Here is a 19518-nt window from a genome sequence, read left to right on the forward strand (position 1 = left end):
AGTCTGTACTGTTTTCACCAAAATTATGTGAGAGCTTGTTTTAGCAACCACAAAACAAAAGTGAAACGTGGCCCCGATACGAAGTATTATTTTCAGGGCCTGTAAAAGTTGAGACTTCCTTTAGACAAAGTGAAAGCACAGGATACTCATACAATTGCAGTCAAAATACCACAGAAGCTACACGCCGCAGCAGGATGCCTGTCGGATAGACAATTAAAGTGGCCTGGGAATGACATATCCCCTCTTGCCAACATAATTAAGGTGTATTATTTGTCAGGGAGGTCAACGGTGAACAAATGTCCTAGCAAACTGGGAATGAAAGACAGGGAAGGAGCAGATAATGAAATTCAGGGATGACAAATGGCTCAGAGCCTGACACTGTGGCATCTGACAAAGAGAGACATCCAATGACTCTGAAACTTTTCCTCGTGCTCTGGAAGGCACTTGGATTGTGGGGGTTTTTTTCTAAAAAGGATCTTGTGTGTATCATTAATGTCATTCAGTTTCCTTATAGAAGAGGAATACTATTGACTACTACAGAAGGATGATGCAACCCAGGCAGAATTCAATACGCAGTACAGTTTTTACAATGTGTACTCACTCCAGCTCCTTTTTGTAAATATTTTGTCCTATCTATCCTTGTTTCACAGCCACCTACAGTAGCTGGTCTGTCTACACTTTTTCCATTATTTGTTAATGGCTATTACGCAGATGAAATGTTTCAGAGTGATCAAATAGTTGAATCTCACCTATAAGCAGGCTGTTGACCTCAGCCAAGCACTCCCTACAACTCAAGGTATGACCGCTTCCAAGCAAAGCCACGATGGAGCCGTGTCCAGACAAAAAGTCTCACAAATTTCCAGCCTTCAAGTTGTTCCCAAATTCCAAAGGCTTAACGACCCACAGAATAGTACCCGATGACGGCTACTTCCCTATGGTTGGTTGTGTTTATTGGGTTAGGATATTCGATAGACTTGAATCTTGTGGTATAAGATACTGTACAAGAGAAGGGATGCCAGCTCCTGAGCTGAGCCAGCTTCCTGTTTTGAACAGATACTTACTCAGACCTTACTCTGTACAAACCGTACATGTTGCCTCAGGCCCATGGTACCACACTGGGCCATTTTACAAGCTAGAGATCACAAACTAACCACACGTAGGCAACAGTCAGTGATGCTGAGCACAGTATTTCTGCATCTAGCATCATTCATTCAATGAATATTTGTTGATCACCAATCACATGCGAGGCGCTGAGCTGGATGTGGGGGACAGAGTGATGACCAAGACAAACATAGTCCCTGTCTTCACTGATGCTTTAGCCAGAAAGAAAGGCAGACAGGAGCCAATATCTACCAGATAATTAATTAATCATAATTGTGATAAGTAGGAGGAAAGATGTTGAGAAAGCTTTAAACCAACATATCTAACCGAGGCTGGGGTCTCAGGCAGGAAGCGACAATGTAAGATGTAAATAGGAATTAGGTAGGAATTAGCCAAACACATACGGGGTGTGTGTGTGTGTGTGTGTGTGTGTGTGTGTGTGTATAAAAAACAGAGATGGAGGAGACATGAGAGGAAAGGAGGAGTCTAGTATTTCAAGCAGAGGTAAGAAGACCTTGAGGAGGAAAGGAGTTTGGGGTGTTGAAGCCAGTACGTTTGGAGTGTAGCCAATGGGGTAGAGAGTGACAAGGCCCAGACCCTGCTAAAGACGGTGGCCTTCACATACCTCTGCAATTAGAGAAAGCACTGCGAGTAAAGCAAAGCAGACACAGACTAATATGTCTGAGCAGCAAGGATACGATGATGAATTAAAGGTCTCATTTTCAGATTTCCTCTTCCCTCAAAAAAAAAAAAAATGCTGCCTGATTCTAGGGAACAAATTTAGAAGGCAGGCACATATGATAATACAACCACTAAAAATCATAGCATCCTAAATTTCTTCTTCTCAATTTTCATGGCCTTTTTCTTACAGGGACTTCAAAAGCTCTTCTCATGGCAGATGGCAACTAACATAAATGAGCACACCATTAAGTGTGTGCCAGGCAGTGAGCTAGGCACTTTTTAAACACATTTTTTTATTTTAATCCCCACAAAATTTTCAGATAAATTCCCCATTTTTCAACTGAGAAAACAGAAAGTAGGTAAATTGTGCAATATCAGAGAACTACCAAGAGGCTTGAATCTTGGTCCATCTGTCTCCAAAGTCTACACAGCTTCCACAGTAAAGACAAAGGCCTTTTTCCACATTGATCCACCCACCAGTCAAACTGGAGTCATCACTTTACACTCTTGGTATGAAAAAATACGGTGATGGTTTTATGGAGGTTGCCAAAGACTAACATATTGAAATGTGAAGAATTCAAATCTAGTTATGTTTTTTTCAGGCAAGCAAACACCGTCCTCTCCTTTCATTTTAACTGAAAGGGTTTCTTTGTCATATATACTGTTTCATGAATATCTTCCCCTATCCTGACCTCCACCCCAAACTATTGAGCTTCACCCTCTAGCTTGCCTTCGACATGACAATTTGGATTCTTTAAGGACTACTAGAGTGCATCTCAGTGGGAGGGAAGATCCTTTATCTTCAGGAGGATGGTTCTAAGGTGTGTACCGATCTGACCCCTTCCAGGCTCTCTCTTCACTGCTGTGCCTCTTTCTTACCTGCTCTCAGCCCACTGTTCACGCCCTCCTCCTTCACCACTGCTTCTCCCGTCCTCCTCCAGCCCCTTCCCGCTTTCTTTCCTTCTCATCTTTTTAGTCACTTTGTCCACACCTCTCAGGTTTATATAAATAAACTGGCCTTCCATAGACATCACCGGCTGTTTTCCTTCCACCAGTTAACAGTATAGGGCCCTTCAGTGTTTCTCTGTTGTGCTTGTCGAGGCTGGTTGGTGCTAGGGATTCTGTGCACCACAGAGGTGGATGATTCTTGTTCCTCAAAAAGGAGAGGAAGGAAGATGAGCTCTTTCTGAGACACGTGCAGGAAGCCTGTACTTTCCAGGAGGCTGATCTGTGGAAGATGAAGGGGTGTATTTGTGTGCATGTGTTTTTTACTGTTATGCCTGCAAAATGTCAAGGACAAGTAACTAGAAGGACTGCATCTTCTGGGTATTTAAGAATTCATGTGACTGGGATGGGGGTGGGGGACAGGGAGAGATATTGTTTGTTATTTGGTGGTTTTCATTGTTTTGCTTTTTGCTTTGTTTTTGTTTTGCTTTTGCTACCCTCATTAACAACACATAGAACAACTTCTTAAAAGGTTTTTCTGTACTTCACAAGTTAACCCCCTCAAAAAAAATACACATTTCTATTATAACCAGGAAAAGCAATAAAATTTTATGAAAATAAGTAAATCCTACCCCCCCCCAAAAAAAACCATTACTTTAGGATGGCAGAAAATATCAGTTAAAAAAAATGTTGAAAACTTAAAGCTGAGCACAAATTTACTAACGTGTTGGTAGTTCGTGGTTATTAGCAAATTTATGACTTTCTGCTATACATCAAGACATGTTATGTTGGGTGTTATAAACAATTCTGAAACAGTGTCAAGACTGGCCATTAAAAAAAATTTTTTTAACCCTGAAAATTGTTCACAATGTCTGGAATATAATTTGTCTCTTCCAAAAATTTGATGATAAATATGTTAAATTATCCCAATGGCAAATTAATTTATATATAACATTACATAATTTATATACTATATAATATATATTATATTATGTAATTAATTTGTATATAATATCATATATATCATCAATATCTTTCACTGTTTTTTTGGACATTTCCCTAAGTAAGGCAATCTCTGATCTCTACCGAATTGTTGCAATGAAGGCGGCAATGTGACATGTAAGCTTTTTATCTAAATTTATATAGCGAAGGCAGGTTTCATTCTTAACTAAGTAAAAGTCAATCACTCTAATACCACATCTTAAAGATCTACCTCAACTGTGATTCCTGTGAAGTATTAATTGTTTTTGTTTGTTTGTTCTTTTTGTTACGTTTTTGGGGTCGGGGGGAAGGAGAAAAAATTTTTTTAAATTTCTTAACCATTTTAGGGGGAGAAGAAATTTTAAGCACAATTCTTGAGATCACATTCTGAATAGGGAATTTATTGACTAAAGAGAATACGCTCTCTCACTGGAAATTCAACCTTAATACTTCACACATACATGTCAAGTGCTTCATTACATTTTCAGTCATTGTAAAGCAGAAGTTTCTCTTACCTCCACCACTATTTTATTCCAAAAGAGAAGAAAAGAAAAACCCTAAGAATCAAAAGTCCAAATCTCACAGCCTTGGCTTCTCCCATTGGTAAGGGCTGCCTACAAAGGAAGCTCTCATGAAGAAACTAAGATGCACTGGGGAGTTTTAATCACCAGTGTCATTCACCACCGGGAGGAGAATTGTAGAACTCTCTCATAGAAGAGTTTACCCCATCTGCTAACAAGATGAAGTCATTCATCGAGAACTCAGTACTGGTTGCCTTCTTGGCAGTTCCTATTACTAAAAAAGCATTAGCTGAAATGAAAAGAGGAATTCCCATTAATCTACTCTGAGAAGACTCTTGATTTCTTATTTCTGGAGAAGCACACTGTGATATTTTACATGTTTTAGCCCTTGATATCCAAAACATTTAAATTGATAGGCCTTTTAAATCTATGGCCATGAACAGGGGACTCGCCAATATTTCTAATGGAAGTCTCCAAAAGTATACTACAATACATATATCGACTTCTTGTTTCAGTGAGTATCAAGATTAATTGTCCCTGTAAAAGTAAATAAATATTGACAGAGGTTTCACTTTGGTCCATATTTTCCACTCAGGTCAATAAATCTTTGTATTCACCTCAACTGAAGTCAATATCAAATGATTATTAATTCATGGTATACTCAACTAGCAGCCAAAACTACAACTTAACATATAGAAACATAGTTCCGCAGACCAATTTATATTCAAAATAAATACATGGAGTAAAAAATCACTGAATTGTTTCATACATTTAATGGAAATAAAAGGACAACCTATGGTCACCAGGAACGTGAAAGAATCTGTTGTTATTCTATTCTGTTTGGATTTGTCTAATACACAAAAAGTGATTCCTTTTATCCTACAATTTGACATTCTGCTTCTTTGCTTATAAATCTCATTCCTGCTTCCACTTACTGGTGAGGTTTGCATATAGATAAATATTTATATAATAAAAAATAAAAGGAAGAATAAGAGAAAGGAAGGAGAAAAAGAAAATTTTTAAAGGAAAGGAAAAAGAGAAGAAAGAAAGAGGAAATAGAGCTGAAGGAGGAGGTGAAAGAAGAAATTGGTGAGAAGAATTGAGATATATAATAAAATAAGAAAGGAGAAGAAGGTAATAGAGTAATCATGGAGAAAAAAATTAAAATATCACCACTGATTAGCTGTGTATTTTCATAAATTTCAACAAAAAGAAATTTATTTCTTTCCAATATTCTTCTCCATTTACAAAGATGCTTCTACCCAACTCAAATGTCTTAAACATCATAAATATTCTAGTTTTTCATTCAAGATCTAATATGCAAAAAGCTATTAACTTATATAAATAACTCAAAGAAAATTTAGAGCAAATATTTTTTACACAGTAAATTTAGGACAAGTTCTTTAAAGTTTTCAGGGATTGAGTCACCACAGCTAATTATGGGAAAAATAATTAAATGTCACTAGCAGGCGGATGGTTCATCGGAAATTATGGCACTTTTTATTTCCTGTGAAGGCACACTACCATTTGAAGACAAGCTGCTTGAAAGAAATTGCTCATCAACACTGGAAATTGGCAAGCATATCAAAAGAGTTATTGATCTTTACAGTGTTCGAACCCAAATATATTTGTAGTAAAGCAAGCACCAACTAAGACTGAAAACATAAGCTAGTTGATATTACCCAGGGAGGGCTTTACCCATTAACTGGGCTTTAAGTCCACATTACTGAAGCACTGCATTTCTGATCTTCATTGCTGCTCTTTTAAGTCAAAGCAAGGTTTAAAAATCTGTCTTTGTCTTCAAATTTTGATATTAGCCAAAACTTTCTGATTCGTGTTTATATTAACTAAGTACTTTATATTCAATAAAGTATTTTTAATGTAAATTTACCTTAAACACTCTATATTTTCTAAGAATTATGAGCCATTCATTAGCTGAATTTTACCAACCAAAAAGAAGTGATGGTAACGTAGAGAAGAGGGTTACAATACAATATTTCTAGATGTCTACAACACTTCTTGGAATCACTAGGAGGATTTTGGAGGTGAAAGAAAACTTGGAGATCATCTTAACCAACATCTTCACTTTAATAAGAAGGAAACCGGGACTTCCCTGGTGGCACAATGGTTAAGAATCTGCCTGCCAATACAGGGGACACGGGTTTGAGCCCTGGTCCGGGAAGATCCCACATGCCGTGGAGCAACTCAGCCCATGTGCCACAACTACTGAGCCCACGTGCCACAACTACTGAAGCCTGTGCACCTAGAGCCTGTGCTCCGCAACAAGAGAAGCCACTGCAAGGAGAAGCCCATGCACCGCAAAGAAGAGTAGCCCCTGATTGCCACAACTAGAAAAAGCCAACATGCAGCAACAAAGACCCAATGCAGTCAAAAATAAATTAGTTAATTAATTTAAATAAATAAAAATAAAAAGAGGGAAACCAGAACTTCCCTGACGGTCCAGTGGTTAAGATTCTGCATTTCCAATGCAGGGGGCATGGGTTTGATCCCTGGTTGGGGAAAAAGATCCCACATGCCATGTGGCATGGCCAAAAGATTAAAAAATAATAATAATAAATTTTTTAAATAAATAAAAAGAGGGAAACCAAAGCAAGAAAGAAGATACTCAGCATATTAGTAGTAGAGACAAAATAAGAATCCAGTTCTTCTATTTTACTAAAAAGTCCATGTAAACAGATCCACTTCCTTTGTTTTTCAGAACCTTCCAAAAGGCAATTTGGCAATGAAGTACACAATATTACAAATATACAATTTTTCACTAATATCCCCCTACAGAGATGACTTTGAAATATGTACGATTTTCAACTGAAGCATATGTTCAATTCTTTCTCCAAATGTATATACTGTCCCAGAGGCACAGTTTGATGTGGTTTTAAGTGTGGAAATATGAAGAACTTAGGAATACAAAATGATAAACTCTCCCTTTGTTTTTTAATTATTCTTTAAAAGCAAACAAACCAACCAACAAAAAAAAAAACAAGATGATGTTGAGCTGAAGGTTGAAAGCACTTCTCTAAGATTCCTAATTTGTCTTAAATAATAGCAAAAGTTAACCAAGGAAAGGAGGGCAGTTAATGATGAAGCAGCATGTGCAAAAGCACTGAAACAAGACAGGTCACAATATATTCCAGAAATTATCAGTTCTTCAGCTTAAACATGAAGTGTCAATGAGAGAAAAGTGAGTGCTGAGGTCAGAAATGACAAAGCAGGGGCCAGACCTTTTCAAGGAGTTGGAGTTTGTTCTATAGCTTCCTGGTAAGCCACAGAAAGATCAATATGATCCAAATCTTCTTTAAGAAAGATCATTTGACATCAGTGCTAAGGATATGTGGAAGAAAATGATCCTGGATACATAAAGATCTGTTGAAAAAAATTTGATCAATCAGGAGAGAAAAGAGAACACCTGGATAACTAACAGATTTGGGTTATAAAGAAGAAAAAAGTTATTTCCTGAAATTTAGGCTTGGAGTAGAGGATGAGAAATAGGCTTATGAGGTCATATATGAATTCAGTCTGGAATTCCCAAACTGCAGAAACAAATGCAAAACTGCTCTGAAGCAGCATAATCTAAGTGTAGGCTCTACAAGATCCCTTCCGATAAAGGCTTGTGAAAATGAGCTCATAGCCCCAAATTACAAACCATACAAAGAAATATTCCTTTAGAAGAGAAAATAAGCAGACACAAGGAACTTCAGGATTAGACATAAACCAGTAGATCTATAGAATAATTTGAGACTATAAAATAAATTTATTCATTAAAAATGTAAAATAATCTAAAACCAAAAGAAAGAAACAAGATATTATTTTTTTCATGACAGATTTTTAAAGAAGCAAACAGAATTTCTTGATTTTGAAAATATAGTTACTGTAAGGAAAACATCAATAAATGAACTAAACAGCAGACTGGAAACAAGTGAAGAGAGTAGAATGAAATGCAATGCAATATAGACCTCAGGAAATCCCCCAAAATGAATCATGAGTTGAAGAGAAAAATATGAAACAAAAGCTAAGAGATATCAAGGATATAATAAAATGGTCTAACATAGGACTAGGACTTCTAAAATGGGTTAAAAGATATTGGAAGAGATGATGGCTAAAAATTTTCCAGAATTCATAAAAGACATGAATTGTCAGATTCAAGAATCACTAGAAGACCCAAGTAGAAAAAGTCAAAATAATTCCAGATCTAAACACATTGAAGTAAAACTATGGAGCACCATAAATACAAAACATATAAAGACAAAGAGGAGTTATTAGGGTGAAGTCAAAAAGCAAATTACCACAGAGGAACTACAAAAAACTGACAGCAAAATCCTCAACAACAGCTTTAAAAAATGGAATAATACAGTCAGTGAACTGAGAGGAAATAACTGTTTATCTTGAATTGTATGGTCCAAAAAACTATTATTTAGAAATGAGAGTAAAATATAGACATTTTCAGACAAAGGCAAAGGGAATTTACTACTCACAGAACATTGCTAAAAGAATACTAAAAAATATACTTCAAGAAAACTTATCCTGAACCCCGGAGGAAGGAATAGAACACAAGAAGCAATAGTGAGAAAATAAATTGGCAAATAGCATGTAAATATCTAAATCATCACTAACTGCATCAGTAAAAATGACTCATAAGTACAAGGTGAAGCTAAAATCCTGGGCAGCAATTAGCACGTAAACCGGGCGGCAGAGACAATCCAAGTTAACGTGTTCCACAGTTCTCATACATTTCAGAAAGGGGGTCAATATTATTTAATGTGAGACTTTATTAAATATCCACATTAAATATTTATTAGTGCCTATTAAAAGAACATAGGTAAAACATAGTAGAAGGAAAAAGAAAAAGAAAATTCAACAGGTAGCAAGAAAGAAAGAAAAAAAGAAGTAGAGGGGGAAAAAAGAAACAAACTAAAAGCAGGTCAAATACAAAACAGAAAATAACATTTATCTTATTTAAATCTAAGCAGATCCCTAATCACAATAGGTATAAATGGTCTAGAAGAAAGTGAAAGATAAATTTTATTTAAGTAAAAATTCCAGCTATACGTTGGATTTTACATATGTTCAGGAGAGATACATGCAACAAAAAAAAAAAAAACAAAAACAAACACTCAGAAGCTCTGGAAATAAGTGGATGAAAAAAGACATAACCAAAAAGAAAGCCAAAGTGGCTATAGTAATATGGAACCAAGTAGACGTCAATGAAAAAAAAATAATCCCCTAATTATTACAAAATGACAAAACGAAAACTTTACCCGGAAAATACTGTATTCTGAATTTGTAGATACATAATATCTTAACCTCCAAAACCATGAAGCAAAAATTGATAGAATTACAAGAAATAAATTGACAAGTTCACAATTTAATGACAAATTTCAACACACCTCTCTTAGTAACTAATAAAGAAGACACCAAATTTGTAGGAACACATAAGATTTGAACAGCATAATTAACAAGTTTGATCTAATGAACATATATAGAGTCTGCATCCAAAAATTATTTTTCCAGCTCATATGAAGTATTTATAAAATTTGCCACATTTAACCATGAAAATCACAGCAAAATAAAAAATCAGTAACAAAAATATAGCCAAAGTCATAGGTTTAGAAATTTTAAAGCATATTAAATAATATGTGGATCAAAGAGAAATCCTGATAGAAATTATAAAATATTTTAAACTAAATAATATTGAGAACATTATATATCAGAACTTTTGGAAAGCAGGTAAACCAATATTAGAGGAAATTTAGATACTTAAATGTTTATATTAGAAATGAAGCAAAATGTAAACCAATGTATAAGGAGTCGGATCAAAAATTTAGAAAAAGACCAGCAAAATACACAAAATTTTTTAAAGAAAAAGGAAAACGCCTATAAAAACTAATAAAGCAAACAAAATTTTGGCATTTTGATTAATAAAATCAAAGAGACGTAAGTGAAAAGACTAGTAATTTAAAGGGAAACAGAGAAACACAAAAGATTTTACATGCTTAAGCAAATGCTATGAACAAATTTATTCCAATAAGTTTGAAAACCTAGACAAAAGAATACTTTCCTAGAAAGAGAAAACTTACTAAAGTTGACTCAGGAAGAAAGAGCAGATCTGAATATAACCATTAAAAACTTGAATGTATGTATGCAATTGGATTGAATGCAATTTGTAACTAGTTCCCAAAATACTTCAGCCTAGTATTAAACAGGATTTCTTAACAAACCTCCAAGTAACCAGTAATCCCATCTTACAGAAACCATTCCAGAGAACAGACGGAGAAAGTGGCAAATCAAATCATTTTAAGTAAAAATATAGTGGGATATTTTATGAAGCTTGACAAACTAAAATCCTAAAATACATCTGGAGGAATAAATGACTAAGGACATTGTGAAGAAGGTGAAGGGAAGATTTGCCTTACTGATATCAAGACTTACTATAAAGCTGTGGCAATTTTAAAAATTAGTGTTAGTGGCATCAGGATAAAGAAAGAGACCAAATGATCAGAATAGAGATCCTGGAACAGATCCATATGTTTGTGGGAACCTGGTGTATGACAGAGTTGGCATTAAAAATGAATGGAGGAGGAGACTGGTTCAAGATGGTGGAGTAAAAGGACGTGCACTCACTCCCTCTTGTGAGAGCACCAAAATCACAACTAATTGCTGAACGATCATCAATAGGAAGACACTGGAACTCACCAAAAAAGATACCTCACATCCAAAGACAAAGGAGAAGCCACAATGAGATTGTAGAAGGGGTGCAATCACAATAAAATCAAATCCCATAACTGCTGGATGGGTGACTCACAACCTGGAGAACAATTATACCACAGAAGTCCACCCACTGGAGTGAAGGTTCTGAGCCCAAGTGAGGCTTCCCAACCTGGGGGTCCGGCAACGGGAGGAGGAATTCCTAGAAAATTAGACTTTGAAGGCTAGTGGGATTTGACTGCAGGGCTTCGACAGGTCTGGGTGAAACAAAGACTTTGCTCTTGGAGGGCACACACAAAGTAGTGTGCGCATCAGGACCCAGGGAGAAGGAGCAGTGACCCCATAGGAGACTGAACCAGACCTAACTGCTAGTGTTAGAGGGTTAGAGGCGGGGACAAGGACACTGGCAGCAGAAGTATTGGGAAGTACTCCTTGGCGTGAGCCCTCCCAGAGTCCGCCATTAGCCCCACCAAAGAGCCCAGGTAGGCTCCAGTGTTGGGTCACCTCAGGCCAAACAACCAACAGGGAGGGAACCAAGCCCCACCGATCAGCAGACAAGCGGATTAAAGTTTTACTGAGCTCTGCCCACCAGAGCAACACCCAGCTCTACCCACCACAAGTCCCTCCTATCAGGAAACTTGCACAAGCCTCTTAGAAAGCCTCATCCACCAGAGGGCAGACAGCAGAAGCAAGAAGAACTACAATCCTGCAGCCTGTGGAACGAAAACCACATGCACAGAAAGATAGACAAAATGAAAAGGCAGAGGACTATGTACCAGATGAAGGAACAAAATAAAACCCCAGAAAAACAACTAAATGAAGTGGACATAGGCAACCTTCCAGAAAAAGAATTCAGAATAATGATAGTGAAGATGATCCAGGACCTCAGAAAAAGAATAGAGGCAAAGATCTAGAAGATACAAGAAATATTTAACAAACACCTAGAAGAATTAAAGGACAAACAAACAGAGATGAACAATACAATAACTGAAATGAAAAATACACTAGAAGGAATCAATAGCAGAATAACTGAGGCAGAAGAACGGATAATGACCTGGAAGACAGAATGGTGGGATTCACTACCGTGGAACAGAATAAAGAAAAAAAGAATGAAAAGAAATGAAGACAGCCTAAGAGACCTCTGGGACAACATTAAACGCAACAACATTCGCGTTATAGGGGTGCCAGACGGAGAAGAGAGAGAGAAAGGACCCAAGAAAATATATGAAGAGATTATAGTTGAAAACTTCCCTAACATGGGAAAGAAAATAGCCACCCAAGTCCAGGAAGCGCAGAGTCCCAGGCAGGATAAACCCAAGGAGAAACATGTCAAGACACATAGTAATCAAATTGACAAAAATTAAAGACAAAGAAAAATTATTAAAAGCAACAAGGGAAAAATGACAAATAACATACAAGGGAACTCCCATAAGGTTAACAGCTGATTTCTCAGCAGAAACTCTACAAGCCAGAAGGGAGTGGCACAAATATTTCAAGTGATGAAAGGGAAGAACCTACAACCAAGATTACTCTACACGGCAAGGATCTCATTCAGATTCAATGGAGAAATCAAAAGCTTTACAGACAAGCAAAAGCTAAGAGAATTCAGCACCACCAAACCAGCTCTAAAACAAATGCTGAAAGAACTTCTCTAAACGGGAAACACAAGAGAAGAAAAGGACCTACAAAAACAAAGCTAAAACAATTAAGAAAAAGGTAATAGGAACATACATATCGATAATTACCTTAAAAGTGAATGGATTAAATGCTCCAAGCAAAAGATACAGGCTTGCTGAATGGATACAAAAACAAGACCCATATATATGCTGTCTACAAGAGACCCACTTCTGACCTAGGGATAGATACAGACTGAAAGTGAGGGGATGGAAAAAGATATTCCATGCAAATGGAAATCAAAAGAAAGCTGGATAGCAGTATTCATATCAGATAAAATAGACTTTAAAATAAAGAATTTTACAAGAGACAAGGAAGGACACTACATAATGATCAAAGGATCAATCCAACAAGAAGATATAACAATTATAAATATATGTGCACCCAACATAGGAGCACCACAACACATAAGGCAAATGCTAACAGCTATAAAAGAGGAAATTGACAGTAACACAATAATAGTGGGGGACATTAACACCTCACTTACACGAATGGACAGATAATGCAGACAGAAAATTCATAAGGAAACACAAGCTTTAAATGACACAATAGACCAGATAGATTTAATTGATATTTATAGGACATTCCATCCAAAAACAGCAGATTACACTTTCTTCTCAAGTGCACATGGAATATTCTCCAGGATAGATCACATCTTGGGTCACAAATAAATCCTTGGTAAATTTAAGAAAACTGAAATCATATCAAGCATCTTTTCTGACCACAACACTATGATTAGAAATAAATTACAAGGAAAAAAAAGTAAAAAACACAAACACATGGAGGCTAAACAATATGTTACTAAATAACCAAGAGATCACTGAAGAAATCAAAGAGGAAATCAAAAAATACCTAGAGGCAAATGACAATGAAAACACGATGATCCAAAACCTATGGGATGCAGCAAAAGCAGTTCTAAGAGGTAAATTTATAGCAATACGATCCTACATCAAGAAACAAGAAAAATCTCAAATAAACAATCTAACCTTACACCTAAAGGAACTAGAGAAAGAAGAACAAACAAAACTCAAAGTTAACAGAAGGAAAGAAATCATAAAGATCAGAGCAGAAATAAATGAAATAGAAACAAAGAAAACAACAGCAAAGATCAATAAAACTAAAAGCTGGTTCTTTGAGAGGATAAACAAAATTGCTAAACTTTTAGCCAGACTCATCAAGAAAAAGAGGAAGAGGACTCAAATCAATAAAAGTAGAAATGAAAAAGGAGAAGTTACAATGGACACCACAGAAATACAAAGCATCATAAGAGACTACTACAAGCAACTCTTTGCCAATAAAATGGACAACCTGGAAGAAATCGACATATTCTTAGAAAGGTATAACCTTCCAAGACTGAACAAGGAAGAAATAGAAAATATGAACAGACCAATCACAAGTAATGAAATTGAAAGTGTGATTAAAAATCTTCCAACAAACAAAAGTCCAGGACCAGATAGCTTCACAGGTGAATTCTATCAAACATTTAGAGAAGAGCTAACACCCATCCTTCTCAAACTCTTCCAAAAAATTGCAGAGGAAGGAACACTCCCAAACTCATTCTATGAGGCCACCATCATCCTGATACCAAAACCAGACAAAGATACTACAAAAAAAGAGAATTACAGACCAATATCACTGATGAATATAGATGCAAAAATCCTCAACAAAATACTCGCAAACAGAATCCAACAACACATTAAAAGGATCATACACCATGATCAAGTGGGATTTATCCCAGGGATGCAAGGATTCTTCACTGTATGCAAATCAATCAATGTGATACACCATAGTAACAAACTGAAGAATAAAAACCATATGATCATCTCAATAGATACAGAAAAAGCTTTTGACAAAATTCAACACCGATTTATCATAAAAACTCTCCAGAAAGTGGGCATAGAGGGAACCTACTTCAACATAATAAAGGCCATATATGACAAACCCACAGCAAACATCATTCTCAATGGTGAAAAACTGAAAGCATTTCCTCTAAGATCAGGAACAAGACAAGGATGTCCATCCTTGCCACTATTATTCAACATAGTTTTGGAAGTCCCAGCCATGGCAATCAGAGAAGAAAAAGAAATAAAAGGAATACAAATTGGAAAATAAGAAGTAAAACTGTCACTGCTTGCAAATGACATGATATTATATATAGAGAATTCTAAAGATGCCACCAGAAAACTACTAGAGCTAATCAATGAATCTGTTAAAGTTGCAGGATACAAAATTAATGCACAGAAATCTCTTGCATTCCTATACACTAACAACGAAAGATCAGAAAGAGAAATTAAGGAAACACTCCCATTTACCATTGCAACAAAAAGAATAAAATACCCAGGAATAAACCTACCTAAGGAGGTAAAAGACCTGTATGCAGAAAACTATAAGACACTGATGAAAGAAATCAAAGATGACAAAAACAGATGGAGAGATATACCATGTTCTTGGATTAGAAGAATCAAATTGTGAAAATGACTGTTCTACCCAAAGCAACCCTCAGATTCAATGCAATCCCCATCAAATTACCAATGGCATTTTTTACAGAACTAGAATAAAAAATCTCAAAAATTTGTAAGGAGACGCAAAAGACCCCGAATAGCCAATGCAATCTTGAGGGAAAAAAACAGAGCTGGAGGAATCAGACTCACTGACTTCAGACCATACTACAAAGCTACAGTAACCAAGACAATATGGTACTGGCACGAAAACAGAAATATAGATGAATAGTACAGGATAGGAAGTCCAGAGATAAACTCACGCACCTATGGTCAACTAATCTATGACAAAGGAGGCAAGGATATACAATGGAGAAAAGACAGCCTCTTCAATAAGTGGTGCTGAGAAAACTGGACAGTTTCATGTAAAGAATGAAATTAGAACACTCCCTAACACCATACACAAAAATAAACTCAAAGTGGATTGGAGACCTAAATGTAAGACCAGACACTATAAAACTCTTAGAGGAAAACACAGGAAGAACACTCTTTGACATAAATCACAGCAAGATCTTTTTGACCCACCTCCTAGAGTAATGGAAATAAAGTCAAAAATAAACAAATGGGACCTAATGAAACTTAAAAGTTTTTGCACACAATACGGCCACTATGGAGAACAGTATGGAGGTTCCTTTAAAAACTAAAAATAGAACTACCATATGCCCCAGCAATCCCACTACTGGGCATACCCTGAGAAAACCATAATTCAAAAAGAGTCATGTACCACAATGTTCATTGCAGCTCTATTTACAATAGCCAGGACATGGAAGCAACCTAAGAGTCCATAGACAGATGAATGGATAAGGAAGATGTGGCACATATGTACAATGGAATATTACTCAGCCATAAAAAGAAACGAAATTGAGTTATTTGTAGTTAGATGGACAGACCTAGAGTCTGTCATACAGAGTGAAATAAGTCAGAAAGAGAAAAACAAATATCGTATATTAGCATATATATATATGGAATCTTAAAAAAGAAAAAGGTTCTGAAGAACCTAGGGGCAGGACAGGAATAAAGACTCAGACATAGAAAATGGACTTGAGGTCATGGGGAGGGGGAAGGGTAAGGTGTGACGAAGTGAGAGAATGGCATGGACATATATACACTACCACATGCAAAATAAATAGCTAGTGGGAAGCAGCCGCATAGCACAGGGAGATCAGCTTGGTGCTTTGTGTCCACCTAGAGGGGTGGGATAGGGAGGGTGGGAGGGAGATGCAAGAGGGAGGAGATATGGGGATATATGTATATGTATAGTTGATTCACTTTGTTATAAAGCAGAAACTAACACACAATTGTAAAGCAATTATACTCCAATAAAGATGTTTAAAAAAAAAAGAATAAAAGCTTTTGCACAGCAAAGGAAACTATAAACAAGAAGAAAAGACAACCCTCAGAATGGGAGAAAATATTTGCAAATGAAGCAACAGACAAAGGATTAATCTCCAAAATATATAAACAGCTCATGCAGCTCAATATTAAAAAAACAAACAACCCAATCAAAAAATGGGCAGAAGACCTAAACAGACATTTCTCCAACAAAGACATACAGATGGCCAAGAGGAACATGAAAAGATGCTCAACATCACTAATTATTAGAGAAATGCAAAACAAAACTACAATGAGGTATCACCTCACACCAGTTAGAATGGGCATCATCAGAAAATCTACAAACAACAAATGCTGGAGAGGGTGTGGAGAAAAGGGAACCCTCTTGCACTGTTGGTGGGAATGTAAATTGATAACAGCCACTATGGAGAACAGTATGGAGGTTCCTTAAAAAACTAAAAATAGAATTACCGTATGACCCAGCAATCCCACTACTGGGCATATACCCAGAGAAAACCATAATTCAAAAAGACTCATGCACCCCCCCAGTGTTCATTGCAGCACTATTTACAATAGCCAGGTCATGGAAGCAACCTAAATGCCCATCGACAGATGAATGGATAAAGAAGTCGTGGTACATATATACAATGGAATATTACTCAGCCATAAAAAGGAACAAAATTGAGTCATTTGTAGAGACGTGGATGGACCTAGAGACTGTCATACAGAGTGAAGTAAGTCAGAAAGAGAAAAACAAATATCGTATATTAATGCATATATGTGGAATCTAAAAAAATGGTACAGATGAACTGGTTTGCCCAGCAGAAATAGAGACACAGATGTAGAGAACAAACGTATGGACACCAAGGAGGGTGGAAAGTTTGGGCGGGGGGGGGTATGAATTGGGAGATTGGGATTGACATATATACGCTAATATGTATAAAATAGATAACTAAGAAGAACCTGCTGTATAAAAAAAATAAATAAAATTCAAAAAAAAAGATAGATTAAAAAAATACTAAAAAATAAAATTGGAAAAAATGGTAAAGAAAAAATGAGAGGAAAGATGAATTGTTTAATAAATAAAGCCAAAATACTTAGCTATCCATAAAAAAGGAAAAAATTGGAGCCTTATGTAGTAACCAAAAAAAAAAAAAAAAAAAACCCAGAAACTCATTCATTACCATTAGGAGTATGAAAGGTAAAATCATAAGCTAGAATTAGCTGGCAAAGTTTAAAACACACATAAACCATTACCTGGCAATTTCCCTTCTAGGTATTTACCCTAGAAAAATTCTCATACATGTGCATAAGGCAATCCAAAAGATATGTTCAGTACAGCGCTGTTTGTGATAGCAGAAAAGCAGAAACAACCCAGGTCTTTCTAAGAAGAGGGACAAATTAATCAACTGTGGTGTAGTCACAGAATAGAATGGAATGTTATACTGCAGTTAAGATGAATAAATCTGTTGAACATTTATCAGCATGGATTAGTCTCAAATACAAAATGTTAAGTGAAAAAAGCAAACTGAAAAATGATATGCACAGTATAATACCATTTCTGTACATTTTAAAACATAGTAAAAGATCATATGTAGCTTACGGTGGATATATTCAGTAAAAGTACAAAAATGAATATGGAAATACTTCACCCTAACTCCAGGTTATCAGAGAAGTGGTCCTCTAACTATATCTCTAAATTTTTATTTCTTTTACAAAAGAGAGATCATTAGCAAATATGCAAAATGTTAATATCTGAATATATAGATATTTTTATCCTATTCTTTTTTCATATATTTGAAACATAATTAAAATAAAATTAATTATTAGGAGTATATAACATGAAAAAAGAAGACAAATATTTCCATTTAAAAGTCCTGCCCAGATCTAAAAAGCTCTCATCACAAGAAAAAATTTTTTGAAATTATGTGTGGTGATGAATATTAACTAAACTTAATGTGGTAATCATTTCATAATATACACATATATCAAATCCATGTTATATGTCAGTTATATATCAATTTAAAAATTAAAATTAAAATTCTGCTCACATGAGGGTTTCCTGGATCAGGCCTAGAGTCACTCCAGAGACAATTGCTGACCAAAGCTGATCCACCAGGGCAAGCGTCCTAACCAAAAAACCTGGTGTTTCCTCCAGGTTTTGTGGATATGGACCAGGAATGATGCTAGAAAAAGCATCAAAGGTGGTGATTTCCAGACCAGGATTTCAAGTATCAGTAGTTAAGTAAATTTTATACATACACACACACGCACATGCACATAGACACACACATACCCACACAATTAACATCATTTCACAAATGTAAAAGCATTATAACATAAAAAAATTTAAATAATCTCATAATAAACAAGTCTTTCAAATGAAATCAATTTATCTTTATGAATAGCCATATTTTTCTAATCTTCCTCATTTTGCCTCAGAATAATGAAAACTTTCCAATAGACTAAGAAGAGATCATAAACCAATGTTTGGGGACTGCTTGTCTTGGGAACATACTTGGCATTCCGTTACCAGCTAGAGCCCAGATTACCAACAAAACTAGCATTACGATAAGACACTTATAGCGACCTCAGGGGGATTTCAGGAATTACATGATAAATTTTGCTTTTCTTCATCAATTCTTCCGGTTTCATGTCTCAGTGAGAAACACTGGCTGTCCAAGACTAAATGTACAATATGCTATGAATCTCATGCTATTCATCTATTGTTAATTACAAAAAAAAATTGTTTCTTTTGCTGGTTCAAGAAGTAATATAATCCCAAATGTTTTTGCTCTATCTTGCCTTGCTTATTTTTGTTGAAATCAGTAAAACATGCACAGAACATATTTAAATATTAGAAAAACACTTTTATTTGGGACTAGCAGTCTTAAAAATAAACACTTTTTAATCTTTCCAAGTTTGGTACATTACTAATATTGTCTTCAATTCTGCTCAGCACAGACATGCAGACAGTTTCCTGAGGTCAGTGACATGACCCCACTGACTTTGAAGAAGAGTTGGAAAGGAAGAGTTAATGCACAGTGTTGAAAATAGATATGAGG

General features: G+C 35.9%; 1 protein-coding gene across 6 annotated transcripts in view; it reads right to left on the minus strand.

The window, feature by feature from the left end:
- MECOM (MDS1 and EVI1 complex locus) overlaps positions 1–19518 on the minus strand; it is a 565106-nt gene that overhangs the window by 379646 nt on the left and 165942 nt on the right. The gene's annotated exons all lie outside the window — the stretch shown is intronic.

This window comes from Balaenoptera musculus, chromosome 4, assembly GCF_009873245.2.
Source record: "Balaenoptera musculus isolate JJ_BM4_2016_0621 chromosome 4, mBalMus1.pri.v3, whole genome shotgun sequence".
Lineage (NCBI taxonomy): Eukaryota > Metazoa > Chordata > Mammalia > Artiodactyla > Balaenopteridae > Balaenoptera > Balaenoptera musculus.